Below are 8,821 nucleotides of genomic sequence, written 5' to 3'. Positions count from 1 at the left end.
TAGGGCCCCTGGCAGGTACTGGGCCCTCAGCGGCTCTCCAAAACATATTTTTATTCCCAAGTAAACTCTTTATAGAATTTCTGAGGTCTAATGGTGAACTTGATGACCTTCAACAAAGCGCAAGAAAGTGAGTAAACAACTGAACACAATTTGCTTCTTTTTTACTGTAGGCATAATAAAAAGATATCCCTCCTTTAAAACTGTGTTACTATGGTCTGTTTAATTTTACCTGAGGCAAGTTGGCTACTTCTGTGAAATTCGACGATCTTTGGTTACGAAGTAGAAGTCTCTTACGTTAGATGTGTTGGTTAGTACTACCAGTCGGTCCATATCTGAAGGAACTGTGCCATTCCCACAGCTTGACTATTTATTTGAGCTTGCATGAAATTCGACGATCCTTAATTGTGCAGAAAAAAAAGAAAAAAAAGTGCCTCGTTGTTTATTCGTTTAATCGACTCTCCAGTGTGACTAGTACTACACTCAGCCATCACCTGCACTAAAAGGGACAGAGAAACTGAACTGGGTCATAGAGAAGTAAAACGCCGTTGTTCGCACAGCCTTTCTTAAATACTTCAACAACTTTTACCATAGTTAATTCATTTTAACTGTGCTGAGATTTTATTTATCTATTTTTTTGTAGCTTATTTACGTTACTAGCTCCGGCAGAAACAGATAATACTCGTACTATGTCTCAACACCTTTTTCATCGCACATTTCCGGGACTAGCACTATAGTGTTACTCTCTTGTTGTAGTTCGACATTCAAGGTTTAAAGTGAACAGGTCATATAGTTAGTCAGGGTGCTAAAATGATTTGATATTTGATGTAAGCATTTGTTAAAACGTATACGCCAAAATGTTCCATTTGCTGAAGGTAAGGCAGTGAATGTTGAAGAATCCTTGGTGAGAGAGGATATGTTTTGGAAAACAGTAGGTTGGAAACTGCGTGTGTTATTGTTGGCTGATGATACTGTGTTGTAAGATGAAGATGAATGGGAGTTTAGAGGTGTGTGTGTGTGTGTGTGTGTGTGTGTGTGTGTGTGTGTGTGTGTGTGTGTGTGTGTGTGTGTAAGAAACCAAATAAAAAAGGTGACTGTAACTGAGAGTAAAGTTGTGAATTAAATGATACACAATGAGCCTGGATGGTCGGGGAATGGAGGATATGATTGCGTTCAAGTATCTAGGTAGTATGGTGAGTAAGGATGGAAGTTTATAGGATGACTTGCATGAAAAGGGACAGCAGGGAAGAAAGGTTGTTGGTTCACTGAAAGTTGTGATAAGAAACAAGGAAGTGAGTAAATAAAAATGGGAGGGAGGTCGCTGCATGACAATACTGTTATCCCTACTCTATCGTACGGAAGTGAAAAGTGACCTCTGTTGGAAGGACACGTGTCAAGAACGAAAGCAGTGGAAATGAGTTATTTATGAGGAACATTTGGAGTTAGATTGATAAATGAAAAGGTGAAGGAGTGTTGTGGTGTTTATATGGATGTGACTGCAAGTGTTCGGAGAAATAGTCTGAAATGGTTTGGCAACGTAGAGAATATGGAGGATGAGCGACTGAGTAGAAAAGTGTGTGCAAGTGAGGTGGAGATAGGGAGGAGCAGGGGTAGACGAAGGGCAAGATGGGATGGGTTGAAGAAATATAAGAGAGAAGGGGGGGGGGTTGGAGGGAGGGCAAACTGATGACAGACGTCAGGGTGACATGGACACCTTTTGTCTGTGGTCACTCTTTTCTGGATGAAGGAGTCTGGCTATAGATAGAGAAAAAGGGAATACCACGAGGAACACCTTTGTCCGTCTGTCTCTCACTAACGATTATTATTGGCTGCGAGGTGCTTCAATACCTTTGACTTGCCTTTAGAGAAATGACATCACACCACACCAAAAGTCGCTAACGAAAGCGCATTAACCGAAGGGCCTTGCAGCTCCCGTATCTAATACTTTTACACTAAATGAGGTGCATTAACTGAAGGGCTTTGCAACTCAAGTATCTAGAACGTTTATACTACCTGACGTGCATCAGTTGAAGGACCCTGCAGCTTCCGTATCTAGTACCTTTATACTAAATGAACTGCATTAACTCAAGGGTTCTGCAGCTCCCGTGTCTAGTACTTTTATACTTTTTTGAGATGGAGGACTTTATTATAACCCCTTTTATCACTCCAACTAAAATGTCACTCTCTTAAACTGACCAAAACTATCTGGAGGTAGCAAAAACAATCTACAGAATATGTCGTTGGAATGAAGAAATTACTTTTCAAGATCCTATAACTCACTCAACTGGCGTTACTCAAGAATTATTTAACCATAAAGGGGTTAAGATGTACAGGATTTATTTGTTTCTGGAAATGGATATTCTTCGCCTTCTCTCTCCCATTCTTTTTTACTTTAATTATCCCCCTAAAACATCTTTCATCTCCAGCTCTAGTGTTCAAGATAACAGGACTGAGATTTATGGCATCATCTCGACAAAAGACAATTATCAAGGTATCCGAAGGGCGACCCAGAGATGGAGTGACAGAAACAGACAGAGAAAACGATGGGCAGATGATTTGTTGTGAATGTATGAAACAAATCAGCATACAGAAAGATAGAAGAGGCCTTCGTCTCATGATGATGACAATGGCGACAACGACGACGATTACGATAGGTAACACATTACCCACATTATATAAATATACACGTAACAATTGTTAGTGGTGGAATGCAGATCTTCATACAGCGAGTTGTAAACACTTTCAATAGGTAACAGCTTTTGTAGTTAATTTCAGCTTTCTCCAAATAATTTTATTAATTTTTTTAGACGTTTATTTCAGTTAGTATTAGAGCAGCCTTTTATTAAGCCTTTCATTGTGCCTCCACCCACCTATGGTGGAGGAAGTATAAGTGATTGATCTGACCATCCGTGCCTGGGTGCGCGAGTGCGTGCGTCGGTCCGTAATACATTTCTGGGCGCGATATCTCCTTCCCCAAACGTTTTTCAGTAAATCGGTATCAGGAGATGATGAAATGATTTTGTTTGCTTGGTCAAAGGGGCAAAGGTCAAGGTCATATGGGGTCGGCTTAGTTTATCCTTGTGAGTGCAATATCCCCTGAACCCCTCATCGGATTACGACTAAATTTTTGTCAGTGATAGAGTGTGAAAGGACGATGAACTGATTAGGTCGGCAAGGTTAATTGGTCAAACGTCAAGACCACATGGGTATGGGAGTGATATCTCCCGAACCTCTAGACGGATTTCGACCAAACTTTTGTCGGTGATAGAGTATGATGGGACAATGAACTGGTTAGGTTAGCAAGGTCAAGAGATCAAAGGCTAAGGTCATATGTGGTCGACTCAGGTTATCTCTAGTCTCATTTCAACTCGCAGCGAACCGTGTCATAGAGGTTGTATGGCGAGTCCGTGGGCAAGGCTTTGCGAAAGCATACCGAGCGCCGCTTTGCGTCGACAGCTCGGGGCAGAGTTCTCGGCGATTCAGTACATGAAATCGTTATATATTCGTATAATATTGTCCGGACACTGAAAGGGCACTCTAAAAGGAGACATCATCGTAATTATGGGGTAAGTATCCGACTCAGGACAATGGCGCGACTGTCGTGATAAAATAAATAAATAAATAAATAAATAAAAATTTATCATAAGTATGTGGGATTAAATAAAATCTAAACATGTGGGATCGACAAGACAAATACCTAAACACTGCCTCTTGGTTAACATGGCATCATGCATGATTTTCACACTGCTCCACCGAGAATTAATTAGTATTTGTAAAATAAGACAGTCCTTGGATTATTTTACAGTTACATTTATGGCAAATGCGCAAACAAATTGCATCAATTGTGCTATTTCTCCACTCTTTCCCCTGTGCTACACGAGCATCTGGTAGCTTTCATGACTGACTGTCACACATCCATATTGCTGAACTTCTGCAGTCAGAATTCTTTTATTCCCCAACCTGCTTCCCCTTGGAACTCCGTTCCCCAGAATAGTTTCCCCTCAAACTTCAACCTTCAGCAGGTTAAGTCCAAGTGTTACATTATTTTTCTTTTTTAATGAATGGAGGACACCTGCAATAGGGTGTATGGATTACGTTTTTCATTTTTCCCTTCCTCTGTCCATCCTTTGTAAACACACACACACACACACACACACACACACACACACACACACACACACACCTTGACTCCACCACCAATACCATGGACACGCTCCAGTCACACCAATACATCACGACCCACTGGGAAATACAGGGCTGGCCAATAATAGCGATTCACTGTACCCTTTATATTAGACTGTGGCCTAAAATTGCCATCTCTCTGTCTTAAATATTGAGCTGAAATAATAATTTAATAGTACAGTACGATGCTAGACAGGAACAAATGCTTTTGAGAGAATATTCTTGCTGGACCCACATGAAATATGCAGAGCGATAAAAATTTTGGTCAAGTGAAGGTAAAAGAACTAAAAAAACTCACCAGGATGTATCTTATACACTGCGGGAAAGGCTCAGTCCGCTCGTGAGAGGGTAGGTGTGAAAATGGGACTATGAAATCAGTAAATGATGCAGGATAGGCTAGACAGATATGGCTGAGTGAACATTCCCCCCCCCCCTCTCCCCCGAAACACATGAGAATTCCCCCGGCGGAGTCGATGAGAGGTTTTGAATGGACCCCCCGGTATTACACTCACATAAGAGACATATCTGTGTTCTACATTTTTTCTGACACTATACTCCGTTTAACTTGGCCTAAAATTAACATCTCTCATTCCTAAATGTTGTGTAGTAAAACAGATAAACACTAGAATTATGCAAATCTCAAGACGGTACTATACAAAAGGTGTAGAACCACCGTATTATCTCTTTTTGCCACCGAACCAAGTGCAACAAGCTACAAAAGGACGAAAACTCGACTAAGTTAAGGCCAAAAGAGTATAATATGGACGAGATATTTGCAGGTATATTTCCTATTAAGAACTGTAATTTTGCTCAGACGGATGCCTGTCTGTCATCCCTTTACTTTTCCACTAGCTTCACACAACGTTCATCAGAGCAGTTACTTCAACGATCATAGGATGAGGCTATGTTATAACTAAAGTCAGTTTGTCTACATCCGATGAAAAATCCAAAACACTTTTCAGTTTAGGTTGTGACCAGTGGCTGATAAACCAAGGAGACTCATTTCTATCTACTAACCAAAGCTCATCAAATTTGAGGCAATGACGACTTAATATTCAAGTTTTAGTACTAGCTCAGTTCAGTCAGATTAAAGCAAACCTGCTGTATTTTCTGATCTCTCTGTAATTTCTAACTGCGAAAAAAGCACCCTCTTCCCTCCTTCCCCCTTCCCCCCTCTCTCTGCCTCACTGATTATCGATCTATCGGTCTGTCTGTTTGTCTTTTTTTTTATTTTTTTTACCAGTCTGCGATGTGCCTCAGTCCACAAGTACAATATGCAACTGTCGTGTCATATGTCAGACAGATCAGAAAAATATGTCAGAACACTGGCTTTCGTCTTGTCGAGTATAATATTACATACTCACTCGACCGTGGCTTATAATGGGTGGTGGTCGACCGTGGTTTTTCAATCTCAGTGAAGTGTTCTTAACGAGGGTCCACTTTTATTTTTCCCGTGGAAGATCTATACCATTTTCCAGAGTTATTTAATTGCTTTATTTTTTATGTTCATAGCCTAACTTGGACATAATATACATAGACCGTTTGTATAGTCTTGTGGTCCTTCCACGGGCAACATCCGCCGTACACCACTTCACATGTCAGTATAGTTCAATGACTTTAACGAGGAAGAGATTTTTTTATTTTGCAGCATATTTCCTGAAACTCGGCAGAATAAGACAATGCTGAAGTCCTGCATCCTTGCTGTAGCACCTATCCGTGATTTAGTACTATTTTCTAATGTTTTGTCTTTTATAGCTCGGCATTCAAGGACAGATGGCAACGTTACTCTTAATTAAAGTAAACAGTATACTCGGCCCCTACTACCAAGGGTTTTATGTACTGTAGACCCAATTCCAGTACAGACTTCGCAGGCCGTTTCCTAAAGCCTAGCTGTCCTTCTACCTGACATATGGCTTAACATATCACCATTTCGATACTAATATTGAATTCATGCTAAGGTTGTGTTATTAATGTCTTGTGCTATGGTATTCGCGGGAGAGTTTTTATGAAACGTCGCTGGATATTGCTGGAGTGCACTTAAGAATGTTTTAGCGAAATTCAAAAATCCAAACTGATTTGTCTCAGCCAACCATCAAATTCAAGTTCTTTCCAATTGCAGTTCAACGCCATTCCACTTGACCACCATCTCCCTGCGCCCATGTTTAGATACTCCCTGTTTGTCCAGTGACTTGGACGAAACGAAGGTAGGAAAGAGAAGAGATGATTTTGGACAGGGATGGAAAGGGAGTAAGGAAGAGAGGAAGTGAGATTTGAAAAAGAGCTGAAAGTTCAATATGGACAATAACACCCATTACAAGCCTCAAATGTGCTAGAGAGGGACGCCTTCACGTGATGGCACCGGTGTGACTGGATAATTCTGTCAATAGCAAGAACATCAAGAACGACAACAAAAACAAAAACAGCAATAACCAAATAGCAACAGGAATAAATAAGCAACAACAACAACAGCAACTACTACTACTACTACTACTACTACTACTACTACTACTACTACTACTACTACTACTACTACTACTACTACTGCTACTACTACCACCATCACAACTATGGTATGTGACTAGCCTACATGAGGTCAAGCTACATCTTACGATGCCTTACAAGACAGCTTTTGGTCGACCTCCTTTGACCTACCCCGTCCCCCTTCACCCATACTGAGGTACCCCTCTCCCTCACGACATAAGCTGGCCTCATTCCAGACACAAAGAGGAGAGAGAGAGAGAGAGAGAGAGAGAGAGAGAGAGAGAGAGAGAGAGAGAGATTCTTTAAAACTGAGTTTCTGGACGAAAATTTCAAACATTTTTCTCTTTAACAAAACTGAAAACAAGCCCCAAGTATCCTGCTACAATCATCATATTTTCCCTTAAATGCACTTTGCCAAATATTTAGCAAAATTTTCTCGTCTAAAATCCACTTTGTTTTCTGCCTTGAAATATGACATGCAGAGGTGAGTCGGTGCCGAGTGTGTCCTCAGAAAGACAGTTAACAAGTCCACGGCCAGTTTTCAGGTACAGTATTGTTTTTTTTTTTTTTTGCTTCATTTGTGAATTGAAATGATGTTTTGGAACCTATCATGGTCAGGTCGATAGAGCGGGTGTCTACCACTCCATTCGATCAAGGTTTAATTAAACCATGGGGCTGATATATAAAGTTGTATGATCCAGTACAGTGTTTGTCAAACGTTTTCACTTCATTATTCACTTGTTGGGATCTTAACATCCTTCTGGATTCCCTTCAGTTTTCTCTCAGGCCCTCACAAATAATGATGAGAAAAACTGTGTTGTTTCTCTCCATTTATTTCCATGCTTACAACTGTTATTCAGAAAGCATATTTCGTTAAAAATCAGTGGGATGGATGACACTGTATTGCAGTCAGTCGACTAATTCAAGGTTGAGTCACTGACAAAGCACATCTCATATTTGGGACCACATCGAACTGGGCTCGCCTTTAACTTTTTATATCGAGAAGGGTGGAGAATAAGTGCAATTTCAGTAATTTTTGGATATGGCTGATACATGAAGCACCAAAACAGCCTGATATTTTTCTTCATTTAGGTCACTGGCAACAGAATTATTCTTGAAGTCAAGGAATTCGTCCTGCACATCATCGAGAAAGGCAGCAATATCAAGAGTGTCAGAGAAGGGATTCCTCACCAATTTCCCTTCTTCCTCCTTGAATTCTGGGATGTATCTTTTTAGCTCACTTTCCAGGCATCTCGGGTGCTGAATTATTTTGCTTTTGAGTGATGGGTCATGTAGGAGATCCTCTTAATTCTCGTCAAGAACAGCTCAACGATTCTCAAACATGGCTGCATTATCTGCACTCACTCTCCTTTGACAGTTCTGGAGTTTAACAAGAAAGACACGCATTCAGTCCATGAAGTGAAATACATTTCTTTCCTTACCTTGTAGCTTGAGATTCAACCTGTTTAGCTGCTGGAAAATCTCGGCCAGGTATGCAGGACGTGACTCCCACAATGCCTGCTTGAAGAGACTTAATACATCATCCTGCTCCTTCATTTCCAGGAAAAGTTTAAGTTTTCTCCGAAGCTTAAATATTCTGCTCACAACATTGCCCTTGGAAAGCCATTGCACTTTGGAGTGAAAGAGGAGGGATTCATGCTCTGAGTCCATGAGTTGCTGGAGAAGGTGAGAGTTCAAGTCTCCTGTTATCACAAAATTGTCACATTTTACCACTGTCTTAAGGATCTTGCAAAAGGCATCAGGGACGGTTTCTTTACGCCACTGCAAAACGATGGATCATACAGTGAATCACTTTATCATTCGGAACTACTTCCTTGACATGCTTCTTTAGCCCCGATTTTGATCCCAGCATCACCAGAACCCAATCAATACAGACTCCACAACAGTTTTCCCAGACTATACTGTTAGCTGTGAAGAAAGAAGTCAACTTTTCCATTGCATCTAAAGCTTTTGTGGTACTTCCTTGCAGTGTATTGAACAGATATTCATCTGTAGTGTCATGCATGAATACATACCTAACAAACACGAGTAGCTGTGCACAAGAACTCACATCCATTGGTTCATCCAACTCTGCTGCGAGCATACCAGTCGGAGGTAATTTCATCTCCAGTATCACTTTTTTCACGATATTAGCTGACAT

This window comes from Coenobita brevimanus, chromosome 43, assembly GCF_032717465.1.
Source record: "Coenobita brevimanus isolate Jiangsu-jjx chromosome 43, ASM3271746v2, whole genome shotgun sequence".
In the NCBI taxonomy this organism is placed as follows: Eukaryota; Metazoa; Arthropoda; class Malacostraca; order Decapoda; family Coenobitidae; genus Coenobita; species Coenobita brevimanus.
The sequence above is the reverse complement of the archived record's forward strand: the minus strand, read 5'-3'. Positions refer to the sequence as shown.